General features: G+C 39.5%; 1 protein-coding gene across 4 annotated transcripts in view; it reads left to right on the forward strand.

The window, feature by feature from the left end:
* The window catches only part of apc (APC regulator of WNT signaling pathway), a 210,190-nt gene that overhangs the window by 25,246 nt on the left and 160,090 nt on the right, over positions 1-24,854 (forward strand). For 3 of the 4 annotated variants that reach the window (XM_072281388.1, XM_072281392.1, XM_072281389.1), the window contains exon 2: positions 5,666-5,752. The exons of the other annotated variant lie outside the window; for it this stretch is intronic. The gene's annotated coding sequence lies outside the window, so the exon portion shown is untranslated. The remainder of the gene's footprint in view (positions 1-5,665; positions 5,753-24,854) is intronic. 4 annotated transcript variants of the gene reach the window in all.

Raw genomic sequence — 24,854 nt, forward strand, 5'->3', positions numbered from 1 at the left:
CAGGAAACATCTTGGTAAATCTCCACATCCTTCCTATAATGAGAACGGAACATAATATTTGAAGTATGGTCTAACCAGTGTGTTATAGAGCTGCATCATTACCTCATGGCTCTTGAACTCAATCTCCCAGCTAATGAAAACTAACTCACCATATGCCTTGTGCAGCAACTTTGAAGGATCTATGGACTTGGAGACTAAGTTTACTATGTTCCTCCACACTGCTAACAATTCTGCCATTTACCATGTATTCTGCCTTCAAGATCAACCTTCCAAAGTGTTAATATTTATTCCCTCAAACATTCACTCTAAATCTTCTAAATATCTTAACCTTGCTGAATGTCTATTATTAACTTGGACTTTTCTGAATGATTTTAAATTCTCTGAATCCCTCCAGTAAAGGTGAGTGGTGGCATATTAGCCATCTCCTCATGATCTGCCAATATACTTGTTTCTGAAATAGCTGGGGATATGATTCTCACAATTTTCACTGTTTCATCTTAAAAAAGTGCATCAAGAAGAAGTTATTACCCTATTGAACTGTGAAGTACTTCTGTAAAGTCTCTGCTTTTGGATCTTATTGTGACTTAGAACTTGACTTTTTGCTGACCTAATTTCCTCCTCCTCTTCCTCCCCCCCAACCCTATTTATATTTTTTGTCACAATTAATTCTGCATATTTCCTAGAACTTCAATCCCAGAGGCAGTACCTTCATTGGTATCTTCAGTGGTGCATTCTCCTGTATGGTACCCTAAAAAATTGTTTCTGGACTTCACATCCTCTTGGGTTATTTTTCCTCTTGTTACATGGCATCATGACAAATCTTGTTTGTGAGCTCTACTGCAAAGTGCATTTAGGATGCTAGGATTTTGGATGTCAGGATTAAGAATGCACTTAGAATGTATGAATGCTGCATGAAACTCTTTCTACCCATTTCGCCAACCAGTCATTCTGAAGAAATCTCATTGCTGTACACTTGATTGTTAAATTTTGAAACGGGAAACTTTATAATGCTTCTCTCTATACCTGAGACCAGATTACTTAATTAAAAGGTGTGAATGACCCAAAACTGACTGGGGAATGCACAGCAGGCCACGTTCTAGTCAGAAAAGATTCCATCCGGAATGTTTAATTGAGACAATCAATTTCAGATTTTTTCACAATACTTTCTGATTAATTGTGTAGCCTTTGATATTCTTTTTCTTTAATGAGCCTCCTTTATGGTTCTTGTCAATACATGCTTAATTGCATATATACAGGTGCCCCCGCTTTGCGAGCTTTCGCTTTACGAAACCTCACTGTTACGAAAGACCTGCATTAGTTCCCTGTTTTCGCTAACAGAAGGTGTTTTCGCTGTTACGAAAAAGGCAGCGTGCCAAAAAAAAACGCGCACCCCGAGCAACCAAGCTCCTCCCCGGAACTGCATTCTAGCCGGCATTACTTAAACACGTGCCTGTGAGCAGCCGTTTGCAAGATGAGTCCTAAGGTATCGGAAAAGCCTAAAAGAGCTCGTAAGGGTGTTACACTTAGCATAAAACTAGACATAATTAAGCGTTTCGATCGTGGTGAACAAAGTAAGGACAAAGTAAATTTGGCTTGAGGAAGTTGACGAAGATGATGTTGAAGAGGTTTTGGCATCCCATGACCAAGATGAAGAGCTGATGCAATTGGAAGAGGAAAAGATAACAATCGAAACCAAATGCAATAGCAAACGGACCAAAAGTGAAGTCGTCCAGGAACTGAACGTGATGCAACTGTGTAAGATTTTTGCTGCAATGATAAAGTACGATTTTAATTTTGAAAGGGTACGTCAGTTTAGGGCATATTTGCAGGATGGTTTGAGTGCTTACAAAGAAATGTATGATAGAAAAATGCGCGAGGCTAGCAGTCAAGCAAGCCCTCAGCAGACGACGAACCTCGACCTTCAACATTGAGGCAGGCAGTCATAGGAGAAGATGAGCTGCCTGCCCTCATGGAAACAGGCGACGAGATGACACCCTAGTGTCCCACCACTCCAACCCCCGGGCCACGGACAGATACTGATTTGTGGAGAATGCAGCGGTAGCCGGGAGGCACCAAGCATATCTTTAAGAAAAAAACCGAAATAAACAAGCTAATTAATTAGGTGCCACCCGGCACGTAAATGTCGGCCCAGATCACGCACGATTGCTGATTGTGTCGTCTCTGATCTGGGTGGACATTTATGTACCGGGCGGCACCTAATTAATTAGCGTTTATTTTGGCTTTTTTCTTAAAGATGTGCTGGGTGCGTCCTGGCTACCGCTGTATCCCTGCATGCTTCGTGGATCAGTATCGGTTGGCGGCCTGGAGGTTGGGGGCCACTGCACCACCCCAACCTCCGACGACTCAGCCTAACACACCATCATCAGTGTGCTCAGTGCTGTCTTCCTGATTTTGGTAAGTGATACTACACTGTACATACATTATTTCTCCTTTATATAGGCTGTGTATTTTTAGGTGATATTTGGTATGCTTTGGCAGCTTCATAGCTTAAAGGCTACTGGAGAGCGCTTGCGCCGTGTTTCTGCCGAGAGTGCTTGCGTGAGATTTTCGCTATGGAGAACAGTGCAGGCAATGATTGTAGAGAAGTATTTCTACTTTATATAGGCTGTGTATTTATCATATCATTCCTGCTTTTACTATATGTAACTGTTATTTTAGGTTTTATGTGTTATTTGGCATGATTTGGTAGGTTATTTTTGGGTCTGCGAACGCTCACAAATTTTTCCCATATAAGTAAACAGTAATTGCTTCTTCGCTTTACGACTTTCTAGCTTACGAACCATTTCATAGGAATGCTCTACCTTTGGATGGCGGGGGAAACCTGTACCACATATTTTGTTCCATCAAATATCTCTCCTGTACCACTGTTTCATCCACAATTTGCCTTTTTTGTGTGAGGTCACTGCAATTAGCTTCAGAGTTTTCAAAGTAAATTTATTATCAAAGTACATATTTGTCACCAAAAACAACCTTGAGTTTTTATCTAATTGAGCATATTTACCTTCACCATTTTTGATCTCTCCATAATTACACCAAACAAATTTTACGTTGTCATTTTTGGTTTTCTACTCTTTACACCCGCTGCCTTATTTCATAACTGCAATGCTACTCCCTTCCTTGGAATGAAGATATAACAAAATTAGTTGCGAACAGAAATTCTCCTTCTCTGAACATTAATGCTTTCCCTCTCTTTTATTAGGATAACTTAGATGACATATCAGCTTTTTTATGTTGCATCAGCTTTTTTATGTTGAAAGCCTTTTTATCTTTGAAATTGGCCATCGAATTTGCAATTCTCTCCAGCGGACTATTACAAAAGTGCTTAATTAATGTCATTTTTATTATTTTTTTAAGCCAAATAAATTGCATTCTGCTGTCATCTTGTTTATCTATTTAGAATTGTATCCTCCTTCAGTGCTGCTATATCCCTTTTCCTTTTCTATTGTTACTGAAAACTTGTTATATAGAAGTACTAAAAACCCATTACTGATCCTGCTTGAGGCATGCATTTGATGGTTATATTCATGAGTAGCACTTGTCACTGCAGAACACCAACCTTATTATTTGAACTGCAGACAATTTGTCATTACTGCTCTTTCTCAAGAAGGAACCTGCACTCTTCACTTTTTCTAATATTACCATTGTTTGTATCTCAATCAGATTTCATTGCAGCTCCTGGTGAAGGGTCTCAGTCCGAACCATTCCTCTCCATAAATGCTACCTGACTTGCTGAATTCCTCCAGTATTTTGTGTGTTACTCTGCATTTCCAGCATCTGCACAGTCTGCTGTGTTTATCATTAACACTCCTTTCTGATTTCCTTTAGTTTGTTGCAAATGAAATTAGTTTTAATCCCTTTCTCATTGTAAAGAAGTTTTAAATTGATCATCTTTTGTTATATATTGCATTATTAGGCAGTATAGCAGCAGTTTAATACACATTTTGGTTATGGATTTTAATTTTAGCTTGCTGTGCTTCAGCAATGGAGTCTTCACTGCTCCCTCTCTACATAAATTTTCAGATTCTTTCCTTTTTTCCATTTTTACATGGCTGATTAAAATTCATCTGCATTTCTTTCCTGTGCTGTATATTTTTTCAGAGCTTATTTTTACCACTAATTGCTTGTGGACTGTAACATCCTTTTGTCAATTGTTTAGGAACGCTTTGGCTGTGTCAGATGGCAAAGTGCCAATAAGCTTTAATGTTAGAATTGTCCAAAGTAAAAGTGGAAAATTTCATTATCTTGAAAGTTCAATTCTGGATGGTCTAACATGTGTTGAGATTCAGGCAAGACTACTTTGCAGATACTTGTTTCATCTTTTTTTTTTGTTTTCATTTTTGTAAGAACCTAAAATGTAGCCACTTCATTCAATCAGTTCATCAAATGTGCTGGGTTCAGTCATTTGTTTTTTTGGTCCAACTTACCCATAAGAAAAGGATAACTGGTTATGTTTGTTACATTTTAAACTGCGATTGAAGAATGTATACACACTTCCCATATCCTGTCTGTTTCTTTGTGAACTTGGTCTTGTTATGCTGTGTTTTACCCTTATTCACCCCTCATCCAAAACTCCCTTTATTTGGGTATTCTTGCTTATTTTTGATTTCTGGATAGCTTTCTGCTCTATCTTGACTTTATACTTCACTGTTCAGTTTTATCCTTGCTCATTTTACCAGTATGCATAGCTTTGATACCACCTTCCAAGTTGTGCTTTGTTTATCAAGGCTCTCATGGTGGTTGCTTTCAAATCAAGAGGTGTATACCTTTTGCACCATGTTGGAATTTTCAAAACAGTGCAAAATATCAAGTTCAAGTTTGCACGTCCAAACAACTCCATGAAGAGCTCTATGTAGGAGTGCTGTCCAGCAGCAAAACGTCAGATTTCTCACCATACTAAATTGTTTCTCTGATAAATTCATCAATTTACCACTGTAGTTAGATAACCCTGCAGCCTTCTACATGTAGGGAATACAAAGGGTTTTTTTTTGCGGCCAACCTACTTTCAAAATTTAATATTTGGTTTCATGATAATTATTCTGGTCAGTTTGCCTTCCTGATCTTTCCAAAATAAGTATCATTTTTGAGCTATACAGTACTCCAAATGAGGTGAATAACTTCTCTTATCTATAAGCGAAGCATAACTTGTAGTGTAACAACTCCCATTTTATAAAAGTCAAGGTTTTGTGAGCTATATTCATTGCTTTTAGTGATTTTTTTTTTGTTCCATTTCTGAGGTGGTTTAAAAGCATGTTAAAATTGAATCCCAGTACCATTTCCTAGGAAGTATTGTAATCAAGGTACAGAAAAGCATAAGATTAAAAACCACGAATTGTCAAAATGGCTCCTTGAGCTTTGTTAATTTCACTTGGGCCTCAATTTCCCTTTCCCGCCCATTTCTCGTAATCCTTGATTTCCTTAAAGTTTAAAAATCTACATATTCTGAATCTTAGCTCAGATTTCAGCCTGTTTCAGGCTTGCCTTTAACTCTCCATCCTTTAATCCCATATTTATTCACACTGGAAAAGAAATGGCAACATGAAATGTATAGTTAATTGCCTATAATTTACTTTATATTGGAATACAATCATATTTGCAAAGGAAGTTGGTTTTCAGTTGAAAATTTTGATCTTTTTTACTTTCTCAGATATATTGGACATGTTCCTGTTGGTGAATTAAGTCTTGGATAAAAGAAACTACATCCATTTGTTGCATCTTTTGTGGCCATTTTCCTGTAAGTGCAACATTCAGATTTTTACTAATATGTTTTTTTAATAGGCACATGGTATTTGGAGAGATCTTTTGTTGTAATGTTAGATATGATGATTGGAATCAAGCAGGAAGTAATATGCTAATTTGAAAGTGAGATATAAGTTACTACTGACAAGTTCTCACTTTTTTTTATTTCAGGCATTTTAATCTATGAGCATGATAAAAATCTGAAGGCAAGGGAATTTAGATGATTTGGGTGGAATACCACAGTTTGTTTAGAAAAATTCTTGGACTCATAGTAAAAACAATATGGATACTTTGGCATGTTGCTGCCAAAATCCGAGCTAACAATTCAAAAATAACTTGGTTTATGCCAGAAATTTTGTTAACTTTTTCTTTTTAATAGAATCAGTAAATATATTACTAGTTGGATTAACAGTTTAAAAAAATCAGCTCAAAGATAAAACTCTATATAGTAATACTTTGTTAAAGAATAAAAATTACTCTCTACACTATTGAATGGAATTCTCCCCAAAAGAAATTTATCTTTTACTCAGATGTCTGAAATGTGATATTCTAACTACTAATTAAATGAGTATTTGTAGGTATGCTTCTAATATATTGTGCAGAAAATAACTGGTTCCAGTATTCAGTGTTGCAGACCTGCTGTGGAAATTTTTGCTGCAATGTATTGTAAAACATTTTTCCTGATATTTTTCTGAGGCCCTGGTAAATTGAAATTCATTAAAGTTTGCTGGTAAGTTCAGGGAGGTCAAATCAGGTAAATGTGCTGAAATGAAGTTTTGTAATTTAAATTATTTCACTGCAATAAAATTTACGAATTGAATAGTCTTACCACCTTGTGATTTTTCAATAAACCATATGATTTTAAAGTTAATATTTTTGGGTTTATTCCCAAAGTAAATATGTAACAGATGGCAGTACAACTAGAATGTCGAATGGTGTTAAACAGGTAATAATGTTGGTTAATTAAGTGCAAAATTATATTTAACATTAGTATATATGATGTATAATACATTTACTAAGGACATTGAGGTGGTATAATAAGATTAAACTCAAGCACAGGAATAAAGAACTTCAGAATAACAGATGTGTTATTTCTGATAGAGAGAATATGCATTGTCTCTTTAATTAAATATCCTGAACTCAGCAGCTACAGTTCCAAATGTCTGTAGTTGAGCAAATATACAAAGGTATTTGAAAAGTTTTGTGATTGAAAGTTTCATGAGCCAGCATGTTTCAGTAGAAAGCCAAGTAGTTAGGAATGGTGAGGATGGAGCTCTGCGGGAGGGGTGTGGGATAGCTGGCAGTGGAGGAGTGCTGGGCAGGGGATGATGAGGGTGCAGACACACCCAGCCCTGAGACACCCAGCGAGGTCATTTGATTCTAAACAATTGGTTTATTAATCATTTCAGAATGTCCTTATGGTGCTTTCCACTCCCTTTGCCTTTTCCCAACCATGATTTCCCCTCTCCCTGCCCTCTTCACATTCTCAGTCCACAATAGAGACCCACATCAGAATCAGGTTCATATCACTCACATATGTCATTAAAGTTGTTTTTTTTTTGTGGCAGCTATACAGTGCAGTACATAAAAATACTACAGTGCTGTGCAGAAGTCTTAGGCACCCTAGCAATATATATGTGGCTAAGTCTTTTGCACAGTACTGTATCTGTGCAGTATTCTATTCTCTATATTAAATGAATAGAATAGAATTACCAAAGGTGATATGAAAATATTTGTTGTTGAATGCTGTTGAGTTGTCATCAACTCATGGCAACGCTGTGGAGAGTGTAGTTGTCTATAGGATTTTGGTGGCAAGATATGGAAGTAGGCCTTTCTTCCACACAGATACTGCTGCTCCCCAGGTTGGGATCCAGCTGGATACGAACTCGGGACCATCCACCTTGAAGTCCAGTGCTGATGCCACCTCAACACCAGCCGGCCAAAATATTTACAGATACATAAATATTTGAGGAATTCAAGCAGATTGTCTCTTCCATAGGAATAAAAACCGAGGGGTCATCTACTGGAGCTTTTTAAGATTGAAGAGCTTTGAATGTGTAGATACAATAAGATCTTTATATTTGTTACTCATTAAAATTAGAATGAAAATGATTGTTAAAAAGTCAGGAAGATCTTTGAGTATGTGGTAGCAGTCACAATGATAATTTCAGGAGAACAGAATGCAAATGGATTCTGGGTTTTGCAATAGAGGACTAAGATGATAGATCCAAGTATAATGTGAGAGAGTTTGTTGGAATCACAAGTATAGACTGAATAGTTTTTTGCCACAGAGTTTGTGTTCCATCCACTGATGAACTAATGACCCACACACATTTCACCCACTCGTTCTCCTCTCTTACCCCCCGCCCACCCCACAGTTCCATCTGCCTTTCACCTCTCCCTTAATAGTTCCCATTCTCAGATTCAGCACTGGTAGCCATTGAGTTCTTGATTATCAGCCTCTCCACGTCCTTCCTGGATCCATCTTCCTTTTACTCCCTGACCTCAAACTGCCCATTACCTTCATACCTCTACACCACTCCTCAGTCCAACTATTGCCTCTGGATTCTTTATCACTGCTCCCTCATACTGTCTGTCCTCCCTCTTTATCTTCAGTCCTGATGCAAGGATTTGATCTGAAGCATTTCCACCCTCTCCCCCCCCCACACACACATACACACATGTTGCTTAACTTCTGAGTTCCTTCAGCAGATTGTTGGTTCTGCCATTGTCCTCTGCCTTCCCTTTCCAAGCCAATTTTGAATCCCAGTTGCTAACTAGCTCTGCATGCTAATATGGGCTCTAACCACGTATATCACATCTTTTGTATTGACCTAATCAGAATGTTTTATTGTCTCAATAAATTCAATAAGATTGGTCAAACCATATTGGCCCCTGAGGGAGCCATGCTGACTTACTCTGATCAGTTCCTGCCTTTCTAGGATTTAATTAATCCCTCCAGTAACTTCCCTGCTGATGTTGGGCTCACATGTCTGAAATTGCCAAACTTGAAAAGGGGTACCAGGTTCGCAATCCACTGGTTATCCAATATCTCATGTCCAGCCTCCCAGAAGCCAGAGCAAATGTTCTCCGGTCCTGAGCATTGATCCACCTTTAAGTTTGCTATGGCATTGAGTAATCCCATTTGTGGTAACTTTCCTTTTCACTGATTTATCCAGCTATAAGGTACATTTAATTTGTAAATCATGATGAATTTAGGACTGTCTATTCATTCTGATTCGCACACAGGTTACTCCTGTTACCTTGAATGGACCCAAATTTTTCCCTGATTATTCTTTTGTCCTTAACATGCATATAAATCACCTTTGGACTTGCCTTTGCCTGCAAGTGATATTTCTTTATTTGTCTCATTTTCTTTTTAAATGTCTCCCTATTTGCCTCCATTCTTAATGGGCCTCACTATACCTGCTATATGCTGCTGCTTTTCTGTTCACTCAATCTTTGATATCTTTAAACATCCAGAGTTCTTTTCTTGTACTTGTTACCTTTAGCCTTCTCTCACTGTACATTTTTCCTTTGAATGCTTCCCACTATGATTCATGATCATTGGAATTAGTTACTCGATGCTCCTGGCCTGTCTTACTTTAATGAAGTTGGCCTTCCCCCATTTAAGACCTTCTATACCTGATCTTTCCTTATCTTTTTCCATAACCTCTTTGAAACACATGGAGTTATGATTACCATCTCTAAATGTTCCCCATTGACACTCCATCCTCCTGACGAGCTGCATTTTCTCAAGACAAGGTCCAGTAAATACTCCTTTCCCCATTGGTCTATTTGCATATTATGTCAAGAAACTCTCCTGGCCATACCTCAAAGACTTAGCCCCCTCTGAGCCGTGCAGTCCCTGCTAATATTTTGGAAAGTTCCCCACCTACTATTACCCTATTTTAATGCATCTTTTGTTATTCCCTACGTATGTGTTCATTGATCTCCTTTGACTGTTAAGTGATTTGTAAATACATCCCTAGTAAAGTGACGCCACTCTTTTTGTTCCCAGTTTCTACCCATTTGGCCTAATTTCAGGTGACTTCCAGAATATTCTCCCTTCAAACTGAAGAAATGCATTCTGTGCCAAATATCTATAAGGTTTGCTTCACATATTGATGATTATTCATTATCTGATAAGGGGAAAATGTCAGATAACAATGGAGAGACCTTGAGAAGTTTTCAATCTGATGGCTAAATGTGCAATAAAATAATAAAATAATTGCAAGGAACATCAAACTTGAAAAAGTAGATTGAATTCTTTAAACAGTGATTATAATAATTTGGAACAGGAGTTAGCCATTTATAATTGTTCTATAGCTGGCTGCACTGGAGATGGAATTGGTTATTTGTAAAAAAAGATTTGCCTCTTGCTGATGAATGTAGAACACATCTGACAATCACTTCTACTTTTTCCCTACATTAGAATAATTATATTATTAGTGTGGTTAAATGTACTTTCCTTATGGAAAGTTAGTTGGGTTCAATAATATGAAGGTGGTAGATTAATCTTAGATATGAATGCTTGGGAATCACATCAATAATAATGTTTAATATCTGTTTAAAAAAAGGTACTTAAAATGGATGATTTACAATGATTAGAATTAGTGATAAATAGGTGTTCAGCATTTTTATTGTCATTGGAGATGCTTAATTAAATTTTCTTAAGGCTATGAAGGAAAAAATGTATTTGCTATATTACTGGCTGTTGTCAAAGTAATGAGGTGTTGTTTAAGCAATTGCAAAATGGAGACAACTTAATGGTTCACTCATTAATTCCTGTGGAATGTACCTTGCGTTTTTCTTTACAATGCAGTACTTGCGTGATAATGTGGGAATTTTGTCACTCAGTGTGTCTGATGAAAATTTGGTTATTGGAAGCATTCCGGAGAGCATTTCCCACCAGTTTCTGTTAAATGCATTGCAGGGCAATGCTTACAAAAATTCTACTGTTTCAACTGAAGCAATTTTAAAGAATTCCAGTTCGAAAAAGCTTCCCTGTTTCCATAAAAATGTATTTTTAATTTGAGTGCCTTTGTACTCAACTTACATTTTTTTTTAAAATCCCTGAACTGTGAATTTTTACCCAGTGAATTGAAACTTGCACATTGAATTCCCATATTCCAAGATCAGTTTTGAAAAAGATTTGGTGGACACTGTTGTAGAAAAATGTAAAAGTGCAGTTTACCCGAAGAGCTCCAATATCAATTTTGTGAAAACTTTCAAGGTTACTATGAAAGATATAAAAAAATAAGATAAGGTTAACTTCCTTTCTTGCAATTTTTTGTAAATATTTTCTGTGTCTGGAATCCCACTTTTCAGCTACAGAATGACCAAGCAATCCCTGCTTTTGTGTCCTATGAAAAGGCCATTGTGCTCGGAGGGTCTGAGCTAATTTTTTTTCCACGGTACTTACCTGGGTTAATTGCTGTTCCTGCTTGTTCACTGTTGCCATTTTGTTGTTTTCAATCATCAATTTAATTAAATGCTTAAGGACTCAAGGGCAAGAGTTTATGACTGTAGTACTAGTATGCAGGATGGTACTTTTGCAATTGTTCCTTGTTGAACATGTTGCTAGTTATTGCTGGGAATTAAATTTATGGCAAATATGATTTGAAGAAACTTTTTAAGGACCTGATATTAGAAACTCTGCTAGTGGGAGCTGACGGATTGTGGAGGAATACAAAGTATATTTGCACTTCTCTACATGATGGAGATGCTCCATATTAGTACTGTAAGATCAACTTGTGGGATTTCAGTTAAGGTATAAATATTGACCATTGCATATTATAAGTAAATGTTATTAAGCTTGTTGTTCTTGCAACACTTTTAAACTAGTTGATGAGATGAATATGGCTGAACTGAAGTCATAATATTCCAAGGTTCGATGCACAATACAGTATTTCTGTACCATTACTTTTATTTATCTAGCATGCTTAAAAAGGCTAATGTCCTAAGCTGTTTCAAAGAAATGTTATAAAAAATTTGTACCGGAACACCTGAAAAACAAGAATTTGGTCAGAGAGAAGTTTCAGGAGCATCTTAATGGAATAGCTAGAGAAACAGGAAGCCTTAGGAAAGGAAGTCAGTTGTAGTGCTAAATTCGGGAATATTCAAGACACCAATGTTAAGTTCTGTAAGTCCAAAATGTAAAAGTAATTAGAAGAGAAATAAAAACAGGAGCCTGCGGATAACATGTCATAATTTTGTTTTTACTGTAGTGGACAGACACTTGACGTGGTGGTGTGATGATGTTTGCCATTCACATACTTTCAGAAATAACCCATAATGAATTACTTAAATGAACAAGAATGCTTAATCAAATATATTTGCAATATTACTCAAATATTACTGAAATATTAAATGCACAACATTCCTCCCTGCTTTAGCTATAAACTCAATATACTCAGTATAGAATGCATATCAATGCACATGCACACGCAGGCACAACTATATAATACAATCACTATCCACAGCATAGTAAATTTTAAATTGTCCCATTGAGGCCTAAAGAGTTAATCGCTGTGGAGGCTTTCTTACTTTGGTGGAATAATATCTTTGCTGATGAGGGGGATCATTTTGCTTGGCAAGTGAGATTACGGCTGTGAAACAATCTCAGGTTCTGGGGTCTGTGAAATTTGTACCCATGACTGATCCAGCAAAATCCAGGTGAATCCTCTGCCGGCGCAATGCAGGCCATTGCCAGGGATGGAGGGGTGCTGCTGTTGGCATCTTCTGATTGTAGGAGTTGATTCTGGACTGCCGGAAGTGGGTCTGACAGCTCTGGCCACTCTTCTTCTCTAAAAGTTGATTCTGCTCTCAACTGATCGATTTGTTGTCTCCAGGTGATTTTAGATGCAATCTTCACTGTTTAGGAGAGTGGTCCAGTACTGCTCTCATTCATTCAGGGAACACACTTTCGGTCACCTCTGTAGTCCCTCACCAGGACTGCTTGTCCAGGAGTGAAATGTCAAACCTCCTTGTTTGATGAGCCCTCAGTTTGTCTCAGCTGTTGTCCTGCATTCTCCTATGATTGGCTTGAAGAGATCCAAGCTTGAGCACAAGGGATGACCCAGGAATAGCACAACAGGTGAGTTGTTGGTTGTGGAATTTGCTGCATTGAGATATGCAAGGAGGAAATTGACAAGCTTCTGATTTGGTGTTAATGTAGTGTGTTCTGCTGACATTACTTGTAGTGCATCTTTTAGACTCTGGGTAACCCTTTCTGCCAAGCCATTTGTAACTGGATGGTACGGTGCAGATATATGTCTTATTTCATTCATTTTCTGGAATGCCTAAACTGCTCTACAACAAACTGTGGTCCATTGTCACTGACTAAGTGTTCTGGAACACTAATTCTTGAGAAGAGGCTTCTTACCTGTGTGCGAGGCTATTGGAAACACTTCTGGCCACTTTGTAGCTGTGTCCACTACTACCAAGAAATTTGTGCCCGTGATTGATCCAGCAAAGTCCACATGAATCCTCTGCCAGTGCAGTGCAGGCCGTTGCCAGGGATGGAGATGTGCTGCTCTTGGCATCTTCTGGAAGTTCTGGTATCACAATCACTGCATGGCAAGTTGCTTGATCTGATGATCTATTCCAGGCCACCAGACACAGCTTTGAGCCAGTGCTTTCATTTTGACCACACCTAGATGACAGGCGTGTAGCTCTTCCAACACTTTAGCTCTCAGCTTGGATGGTACAACAACTCTCAATCCCCACATAAGACAACCTCGAAGTGCAAGTTCATCCCAGCGCTGGTACAGATGGGTGAAGAGGGATTACTGTTGCATATTCCAGTCATTTTGGGTTGCCATATAGACAACGTGGAGTCTTTTCTAGTTTCTCTTTGGATCATCTGCCGTAATAGGGAGACTTTCGATTTGCATTTGGGGAAAATATATCAACAGGTGTGTCCTCCTTTGTAAATTCTTCAGCTACTTCCTTTTCCAAGGGTAAACAAGACAATTCATCAGCTTTTCCATGGTTAGTTGTCCTCCTGAATTTGAGCTTGTAGTTGTGCCCCAAAGAAATGGAACCTATTTCCGTATTTGTGCTGCTTCTGTGGATTGAAAATGGATACTAGTGTTTGACCAGTTATGAGGATAGCTCTGTCCCATACAGGTACTGGTTGAACTGTTTTGCACCCCAAACCGGACTCAAGGCCTCTCTGTTAATCTGTATGTAATTTTTCTCTGCAGCGGTAAGGGAATGTGACACAAAAGTTCAAGGGTGTTCACTTCCACCACTCAAAATGTGACATGACTGCACCTATACCATAAGGTGAGGTGTCACAGGCAAGATTCACTAGATGATGTGGATCATAATACTTGAGTACATTGTCTGCCATCATAATTTCCTTTACATTTTTGATAGCCACCTCACACTGTTTTGTCCATTGACGTTTCTTTCTGATCTGTAATAATGAGTTTAAGGGGTAGAGCATAGAAGCCAGGTTTGGCAGGAACCTGTTGTAGTAATTGACAAATCCTAAAAAGGACCACAACTTTGCCATGTCCTTTGGCCTTGGGGAATCCACCTCTGCTTGAATTTTCTCAGCATACTTGTACATCAATGCTGTGACCACAGTAAGTGACATTTCATTTAAAAAAAAACACGTTGCCTCATGCTCTGAGTCTGTAATCTTCTGTTTTTAACACTCTTGAGATTTCGGAAATGTTCCTTGTTATCTTTACCAGTAAAACTGATGTCACCCAGGTAACACTGCGTGCCTGGACAGCCTTGTAGCAGCTCGTCCGTAGTTTTCTGTCAGAATGCAGGTGCAGAAGTTACTCCAAAAATAAGCCTATTATGGACCCTTCTTCCATCTCCATCTGCAGGTAGGCATCTAAGTCTACTCTGCTGAAGTGTTTTCCTCCAGAAAAGTTTGCGATGATATGCTCTTTCCTGGGCAGTGGATATTGATCGACTATCATTTCTTGTTTGATAGTGACCTTAAAATCACCACAGATCCTGACTGACACATTTTTCTTGGCTGCTGGGACCACTGGTGTTGTCCATGGATCTATTGAAACTTGGAAAGAATTCCTTCAGCCTCCATGTGATCTAGCTGACTGGCTGCTTTATCACGGATGGAATACGAAACCAGACTGGCTTTGTAAAACTTGGGTGTGGCATTTTCATTTAACACTATTTTACCCTTGATGTGTTTGAGTTGTCCAATGCCAGTCTTGAACACTGCTGTGGCATCGTCCAGTACCTTTCTTAATTCACTTTCAGTTGACTCTGTTACAGCAGAAGTGGTCTGCAAATAATGGTGGATCTCCAATCAAGTTGTAGTTCTCTGAGCCAATCACACCCCCACAATGTTGGCCCTCTTGTTTTTTTTACCATATACAAGCAATGTGGCTTGTTGTATTTCATTGTTACAAATGTCAAATCCATGGCGGGAGGAGAGAGAGCAGCGCGCCATGCGTGCACAGCCCTCCAATGAAAAATTATATCGTATCTGTTAAATAGGGGCCGTGGGCAATTCTGATTTGATGGAGATGGACATGAAAGCACAGAGGAACATCTGGAAAAATTTCTGAAATGCTCGTTCGCTGTTGTCGTTACTGCGCGGTCAGGAATCTTTCAGAGGGAAGGCCTCAAAATCCCCGGCCATGCCTGCTTTTGGCAACCGAGAAGGAGGTCGAATCGTTCGGATAAAGATGGTGCTCCGTACTTGGTGTCGGAGAGCTGATCGGAGGCTCGAAGTTTTCGGACGACTCAGAGTCGTACTGTGGTCGGGCATGGCAGGGAGAGTTTTTCTTCCTTCTCCCGTCTGCGTGAGATGTGGGACATTTGAGAGGCTTCGAACTTTTTACTGTGCTCATGGACTTCTTCAGCAAGTTATGATATTGTTGCACTGTTGTAACTATATGTTATAATTATGTGGTTATGTTAGATTTTTTTCAGTCTTGGTCTGTCCTGTGTTTTGTGATATCACACCGGAGGAAATATTGTATCATTCCTTAATGCATGCATTACTCAATGACAATAAAAGAGGACTGCGTGTCTTCATAATTTAATCTAATGATATTTTATCCAGTCTAAGTCCTTTGGATGTCTGCAGGCTTTAGTTCAGTATTTTTGAACTGCCTTTCAAATTCAATTTTATGGAATAACTGAAACTTCCAAGACAGTGTCTAATCACAAACAAGAGAAAATCTACAGATGCTGGAAATCCAAGCAACACACACAAGGTACTGGAGGAACTCAGCAGGCCAGGCAGCATCCAGGAAAAGAATACAATTGATGTTTCAGCCTGACCTGCTGAGTTCCTCCAGCGTTTTGCGTCTGCTGCAAGGCAGTGTCCAATTCCTTTTTAATTAATTTGCCATTCACTTCTGGTGTAAGCCATATTTCTTGTCTGTTGTTAGTTTTCACATTGTAAATCTCATGGCTACGCAATCCTCTTTCACTCTCATCATTATAAGACTTTTCATCAACAGCATGCAGATTAGTGCTGTTTTTGAAACTGCAACTTGATTTTTAAAAATATTTTTTCTCTTCCCTGTGCAGTCCATTTATGTTTGTCTGCCCAACATGCTATTTGTGTGTGTTTTACTTTGTTGCATTTTCTGAAAATTTTGCCTTTAAATCTGCATTGGTCTGGTGTACATGAGCCCCTGCCACATTGATAACATAATTTGTTTGGCCAGACTGGTTTCTGTTTAGACATTGCAGTTTTGTTCATGCTCACTTTCATTCCTGACTGCAACTCAGTTGCATCCCTGCATGCCTTTTCTATTGATAGTGATTTCAACTGCTCTTATAAATGTGAGTAGTACTTCAGTTAGGATCCGTTCTTGTAAGATTTCTTTGAATGCTTTCTTGTAAGATTCCACAAACGAATCGATCCCTCAGTGCATTGTTAAGTCCATCACTGAACTGACAATGTTCAGACAATCTCTTCAGTTCATCCATGTATGTTGAAATAGATTCTCCTTCCCTTTGATTCCACTTATGAAACCTAAAGCATTCTGCAATCAACAATCGTCTGAATTCTAAATGTTTCTGAATTACTTTCACAATATCAGCAAAGCTCATTCCTGCTGTTTTTGTCAGAGCAGTCAAACTTCTAAGCAAACTATATATTTTTTTAACTTTTGCATTCAGCAAAATCGGCTTTCTCTTTCCATTGGCTATTTTATTTACTTTAAAATACTGCTCAATTCTCTTAGTTTACAATATCCAGTTATCTCTTATGCAAACAAATGCAGCTGTCTTTCCAATGTAGCCAGCCATTTCTGCTTTGTTGTAATTTATGATTATCACCCAATACTCATTGTTCATGAACCTGTGAATTCACCCATTTTCTGTGTATTTTTTAAACTTAGCAGTCTCTGTTCCTTCCTGAAGGAGCACATGCTGCACTTTTTTGTAAACTCGATGGTTTCATGCTGTGCATCTTTTTAAAAAAACTCTTAACACCTAGTTGCACTTCAACCGCTAGGTAGTCGTTTTGGGTTAGTTTATATCTTCCTTGTTGCCACTGTTATGTTTTGTAAATCCAAAATATAAAAGTTCTTGAAAGTAAAAGACGAGAGCTCGGGGATAACGTGTGTCATTTTCATGTTTACTTTAGCGAGATGTGCACTACTAATGTGATGTGAGGACATGCCATTCACGTACTTTTGCATACAACATAACCCGTAATTAATTATTTAAATAACAAGAACTTAATCAAACAATATATTTACAATATTACTCAAATATTACTTCAATATTAAATATACTACAGCCAAAATTTGAGATGTGTAAATATCAGAGGTTCATAGGATGTAGAACAGAACTAGAAATTGCTATTGCAATTTCCACCTTTGCAAGGGCAAAAAGACCCTGATAAGTTTTATACAGCCCCCGTACAGTAGGAAAGATGTGGTCTACAAATTACAACGGGAGATTAAAATGCATGCCAAAAGGGCAATATCATGGGGGACTTCAATAAGCAGGTAGATTTGGAAAATCAGGGTTGGTGCTGGATTACAGGAAAGGGACCACATGGGAGGTTAGTTCAGAAGGCTCAGACACTAGGTATCCATGGAGAGGTTGTAAACTGGATTTGAAATTGGCTGTGTGGGAGAAGACTGAGAGTGGTAGTGGATGATTGCTTCTCAGACTGGAGGCCTGTGACTAGTGTTGTGCCTCAGGGATCTGTGCTGGAACCATTGTTGTTTGTTGTGTATATCAATGATCTAGATGATAATGTGGTAAATTAGATCAGCAAGTTTGCTGATGACACTAAGATTGGAGGTGTTGTGGACATGAAGGAAGGCTTTCAAAGAGGGATTTGGACCAACTGGAGGGGTGGGCCAGCAAATGGCAGATGGAATTTAATGCAGACAAGTGTGAAGTGTTGCATTTTGGAAGGATAAATCAAGGTAGGGCATACACAGTAAATGGTAGGGCACTGAGGAGTGTGGAGGAACAAAACGATCTAGGAGTTCAGATACATAATTCCCTGAAAGTGGCGTCACAGGTAGACAGGATTATAAAGAAGGCTTTTGGCACCCTGGCATTCATAAATCAAAGTATTAAGTATTAGAAACACAAACAACAGGAATTCTGCAGATGCTGGAAATTCAAGCAACACACATCAAAGTTGCTGGTGAATGCAGCAGGCCAGGCAGCATCTCTAGGAAGAGGTACAGTCGACTTTTCAGGCCGAGACCCTTCGTCAGGACTCAAATTACAACGGGAGAGTCCTGACGAAGGACCTCGGCCTGAAACATCGACTGTACCTCTTCCTGGAGATGCTGCCTGGCCTGCTGCGTTCACCAGCAACTTTGATGTATTAAGTATTAGAGTTGGGATGTTATGGTGAGATTGTATAAGACATTGGTGAGACCAAATTTAGAGTATTGTGTGCAGTTCTGGTCTCCTAACTATAGGAAGGATATCAGTAAGTTTGAAAGAGCGCAGAGAAGATTTACTAGAATGTTACTGGGTCTTCAGGAGTTGAGTTACAGGGAAAGATTGAACAGGTTAGGACTTTATTCCTTGGAGCGTGTAAGAATGAGGGGGGATTTGATAGAGGTTTACAAAATCATGAGGGATATAGACAGAGTAAATATGAGTTGGCTCTTTCCACTTAGATTAGGAGAGATAAATACGAGAGGACATGGCTTTAGGGTGAAAGGGGAAAGGTTTAGGGGGAACTCCTTCACTCAGAGAGTGGTGGGAGTACGGAACGAGCTGCCATCTGATGTGGTAAATGTGGGCTCACTCTTAAGTTTTAAGAATACATTCGATAGATACATGGATGCGAGAGGTTTGGAGGGTTATGGACTGGGTGCAGGTCAATGAGACTAGTGGAATAAAGTTTCGGCACAGACTAGAAGGGCCAAATGGCTTGTTTTCTGTGCTGTAGTGTTCATTGGTTCTATGGAATTTTTAGAGTGCCTGCGAGATGACTTTTTTTAGAGCAGCTTGTGGTTGAGCCCACTAGAGGATCAGCTATTCTGGATTGGGTTTTGTGCAATGAACCAGAACTGATAAGAGAGCTTAAGGTTGATGAACCTTTTGGGGAAAGTGATCTTAATATGATCAAGTTCACCCTGAAATTTGAGAAGGAGAAACTAAAGTCACATGTATTAGTATCACAGTGGAGTAAAGGGAATTACAGACGCATTAGAGGGAAGCTGGCCAGAATTGATTTGAAAACAGCACTGGCAGGGATGACAGCAGTGCAGCAATAGCTGGAATTTCTGAAGCAATTTGGAAGGCCAGGATATATACATCCCAAAGAGGAAGAAGTATTTTAAAGGAAAAATGACACAACTGTGGCTAACTGTGGCTAAAGTCAAAGCCAACATAAGAGCCAAAGAGAGGGCAGAAAATACAGCAAAGATTAGTAGGAAGTTTGAGCATTGGGAACCTTTTAAAAACCAACAGAAGGCAACTAAAAAAAGTAATTAAGAAGGTAAATTTGGAATGCGAACGTAAGCTAGCCAATAAAATTAAAGAGGATACCAAAAGTTTCTTCAGATACATAAAGTGTAAAAGAGAGGCAAGAATGGATATCGGATCTCTGGAAAACGATACTGGAGAGTAGTAATAGGGGACAATGAAATTGTGGACAAACAGAATTGGTATTTTTCATCAGTCTTAACTGTGGAAGACTCCAGCCGTATGGTAGAAGTTCCAAGTCTTAGAGGGCAAGAAGTGTGTGAAATTACGATAACTTCAACTTCCTCACAGACAGGACCCAGGCTGTAAAAACGGGACAAGCTCTCCTCTACAATCACTTTGAGCACTAGTGCCCCGCAAGGCTGTGTACTCAGCCCTCTGCTGTACTCACTGTACACCCATGATTGTGTAGCCAAGTTTCCATCGAACTCTATATATGTTTGCTGATGACACAACAATTGTAGGCCGTATCTCGGGTAATGATGACTTTGAGTACAGAGAGGAAATTGAGAACCTGGTGGCATGGTGCGAAGACAATAACCTATCCCTCAACGTCAGCAAGACGAAGGAATTGGTTGTTGACTTAAGAAGGAGTAGCGGACCGCACAACCCTATTTACATCAGTGGTGCGCAAGTTGTATAGGTCAAAAGTTTTTAAGTTCCTCGGGGTCAATATCACAAATGACCTGACTTGGTCCAACCAAACAGAATCTATTGCCAAGAAGGCCCACCAGCGCCTTTACTTCCTGAGAAAGCTAAAGAAATTTGGCCTGTCCCCTAAAACCCTCACAAATTTTTATACATGCACCGTAGGAAGCATCCTTCTAGGGTGCATCACAACCTGGTATGGAAGTTGTCCTGTCCAAGACCAAAAGAAGCTGCAGAAGATCGTGAACACAGCCCAGCACATCACAGAAGCCAATCTTCAGTCTTTGGACTCACTTTACACCGTGCGCTGTCAGAGCAGTGCTGCCAGGATAATCAGGGACACGACCCATCCAGCCAACACACTTTTCGTCCCTCTTCCCTCCGGGAGAAGGCTCAGGAGCTTGAAGACTCATACAGCCAGATTTGAAAAGATCGCGGAGGCATTAGTTATGATCATTCAGGAATCACTAGATTCTGGAATGGTTCTAGAAGACTGGAAAATTGCAAATATTGCTCCACTCTTTAAGAAGGGAGAGTGATAGAATAAAGGAAACTATAGGCCAGTTAGTCTGACCTCAGTGGTTGGGAAGATGTTGGAGCTGATTATTAAGGATGAGGTCTCAGGGTACTTGAAGGGACATGATGAAATAAGCAATTGTCAACATGGTCTCCTCAAGGGAAAATCTTGCCTGACAACTCTGTTGGAATTCTTTGAAGAAATAACAAGCAGGATAGACAAAGGAGAATCAATTAATGTGTACTTGGATTTTCAGAAGGACTTTGACAAGGTGCCACACGTAAGACTGCTGAACAAGCTACGAGCCCATGATATTACAGGAAAGATTCTAGCATGGATCAAGCAGTGGCTGATAGACAGGAGGCAAAGAGTGGGAATAAAGGGGGCCTTTTCTTGCTGGCTTCCGGTGACTAGTGGTGTTTCACAGGGGTCTGTGTTGGGACCGATTGTTTTTACATTATGTCAGTGATTTAGATGGTGGAATTAATGGCTTTATTGCAAAGTTTGCAGACGATACGAAGATAGGTGGAAGGGCCAGTTGTTTTGAAGAAGTAGAGAGGCTACAGAAGGACTTAAACAGATTAGGAGAATGGGCAAAGAAATGGCAAATGGAATACAGTGTCAGGAAGTGTATGGTTATGCGCTTTGGTAGAAGAACTGAAGGGTTGACTATTTTCTAAACGGAGAGAAAATACGAAAAACTGTGTGCGAAAGGACTTGGGAGTCCTTGTGCAGGATTCCCTGAAGATTAACTTGGAGGTTGAGTGTGTGGTGGGGAAGGCAAATGCAATGTTAGCATTCATTTCAAGAGGTCTAGAATATAAAAAGGTGTAATGTTGAGACTTTATGAAGCACTGGTGAGGCCTCACTTGGAGTATTGTGAGCAGTTTTGTGCCCTTTATCTTATAAAGGATGTGCTGAAGCTGGAGAGGGTTTAAAGGAGGTTTACGAAAATGACTCCAGGATTGAATGGCCTGTCATATGAACAGCCTTTGATGGCTGTGGGCATGTATTCACTAGAATTTAGAAAACTGAGGGGTGACCTCATTGAAACCTATCGAATGGTGAAACGCTTTGATAGAATGGAATTGGAGAGGATGCTTCCTTTGGTGGGATAGTCTAAGAACAAAGGATACAGCCTCAGAATAGAGGGGTGTCCTTTGAGAATGGAGATGAGGAGGAATTTCTTTAGCCAGAGAGTGGAAAATCTTTGCCTCTGCAGCTGTGGAAGCCAAGTCTTTTTGTATATTTAAGGCAGAGTTGATTGATTCTAGGAGGGTCAGGGCATTAAGGAATATGGAGAGAAGGCAGAAAATTGGGGCTGAGAGAAAAATTGGATTAACCATGATGAAATGGCAGAGCAGACTCGATGGGCCAAATGGTCTAATTCTACTCCTATATATTATGGTCTTATCTCCCAAAAATTGAAAGAACTTGTAGATCTTGGTAATCTGAAAGGTAAATCAAATATCCCTGCTATTTGTAACACCATGCAGAGAAAGACTACTAGCTGTCAGAGTTACTTGTTTGGTCACATCCTATCAGAGTATTCACTTTATTCTCTTTCCCTTCCTCTCCACCTCTGCAATTCAAAGTAACTTAATTTTCCTTTCCTTGTTCTGAGAAAGGTTCTCGGACCTTGAACATCAACCTTATTTTTCTTTCCACACAAACACGAGGAATTCTGCAGATGCTGGAAGTTCAAGCAACACACATCAAAGTTGCTGGTGAACGCAGCAGGCCAGGCAACATCTCTAGGAAGAGGTACAGTCGACATTTTGGGCCAAGACCCTTCGTCAGGACTAACTGAAAGAAGAGTTAGGGATTTGAAAGTGAGAGGGTGAGGGGGTATTCCTTTTGCCAATCAACTTTCCAGCTCTTAGCTCCATCCCTCCCCCTCCTGTCTTCTCCTATCATTTCGGATCTCCTCCTCCCCTTCCCACTTTCAAATCTCTTACTATCTCTTCTTTCACTTAGTCCTGACGAAGGGTCTCGGCCTGAAATGTCGACTGTACCTCTTCCTAGAGATGCTGCCTGGCCTGCTGCGTTCAACAGCAACTTTGATGTGTGTTGCTTTTCTTTCCACAGATGGTTGCCTATTCTGCTGAGTGTTCCCAGCATTTCTCCTGTGCATCTTTCTAATATAGTAATCCCAGAATAGTATCAATGATGAATGCTGCTGTCCACAAGCAATTCTCTGGTCCCTATTTTTCCTTAATACATTGTAGCTATTAATATTGTGTTTGTTTTCTCCCTTTCTTTGATTCAAGCCCCCTCTTAAAGCATTCTATCATCATACCATATAGCTACTTGTGCTTGTCAGTTAACAGTCATGCCCTGCTTTTAACTTGATATGCAACCATTCCAAATCCATCTTCGATTGACTTATTTTTGTTTCCCTGTTTTGAACTGAACTTCAGCATTTTTGTTTCTTCAGCTGCATTGACAGGAGGGAAGAAAATGAAAATTTTTGACTGCTGATTACTTTCGTACTGAAGGAAATAATCTTACTACTTTTGTCCTGAATAATTTGAGTTTCCTTCCAGTGATTGAAGACTTCGGAGTATGTTGGCTATATATACATATTGTAAATATCTGAACTGAGATCACTTGTTTTTAGATGTTGAGAAAATCAAGGAATACAGGAAATAATTTGAGAGATTGTAGGCATAATTCTTTAGAAAGGTAGGATAGCCTGAGGGGCATGTTCACCCTCCTGTCTGATTCAGTTCTGCTTGTGTATGTTTGTTTTGTGGAGAAAATTGGTAACCTGAAATAAGAGTTCAGAGCAGCATCAAATTTTTGTCTTCACTGCACTCATCACTATCCTTTGACAATTTTGATTCTTTTATCAACAAATTGCATCACATCTGTTCAAAATATGAACAACTTTATAATGAACATTAGAGAATCAAACCTGTAATAGCCTTGACCCAAAACATTGACTGAGACTTTGCCTCAACAGATGCTGTGCGATCCACTGATTTCCTTGACAGTTTGATTTTTGGCCTAATACAAATGGGTTGAAATAGACTAGTGGTGAAGGTAAAATTTGTAGGTGAATTATATAAAAAAAAATTGATTGAGTCTGGCATTAAAATAGCCCTATAAGCCATTATAGCTATAGTTGTGAAAGCCAGGGTTGCAGATGTGTTACATGCATTAGAAACATAGAAAATAGGTGCAGGAGTAGGCCATTCGGCCCTTCGAGCCTGCACCGCCATTTATTATGATCATGGCTGATCATCCAACTCAGAACCCCGCCCCAGCCTTCCCTCCATACCCCCTGATCCCCGTAGCCACAAGGGCCATATCAAACTCCCTCTTAAATATAGCCAATGTACTGGCCTCAACTGCTTCCTGTGGCAGAGAATTCCACAGATTCACCACTCTCTGAGTGAAGAAGTTTTTCCTAATCTCGGTCCTAAAAGGCTTCCCCTTTATCCTCAAACTGTGACCCCTTGTTCTGGACTTCCCCAACATCGGGAACAATCTTCCTGCATCTAGCCTGTCTAATCCCTTCAGGATTTTATACGTTTCAATCAGATCCCCCCTCAATCTTCTAAATTCCAATGAGTACAAGCCCAGTTCATCCAGTCTTTCTTCATATGAAAGTCCTGCCATCCCAGGAATCAATCTGGTGAACCTTCTTTGTACTCCCTCTATGGCAAGGATGTCCTTCCTCAGGTTAGGGGACCAAATCTGCACACAATACTCCAGGTGTGGTCTCACCAAGGCCTTGTACAACTGCAGTAGTAAATCCCTGCTCCTGTACTCAAATCCTCTCGCTATAAATGCCAGCATACCATTCGCCTTTTTCACCGCCTGCTGTACCTGCATACCCACTTTCAATGACTGGTGTATAATGACACCCAGGTCTCGTTGCACCTCCCCTTTTCCTAATCGGCCACCATTCAGATAATAATCTGTTTTCCTATTTTTGCTACCAAAGTGGATAACTTCACATTTATCCACATTAAATTGCATCTGCCATGAATTTGCCCACTCA

This window comes from Mobula birostris, chromosome 17 (assembly GCF_030028105.1).
Source record: "Mobula birostris isolate sMobBir1 chromosome 17, sMobBir1.hap1, whole genome shotgun sequence".
In the NCBI taxonomy this organism is placed as follows: domain Eukaryota; kingdom Metazoa; phylum Chordata; class Chondrichthyes; order Myliobatiformes; family Myliobatidae; genus Mobula; species Mobula birostris.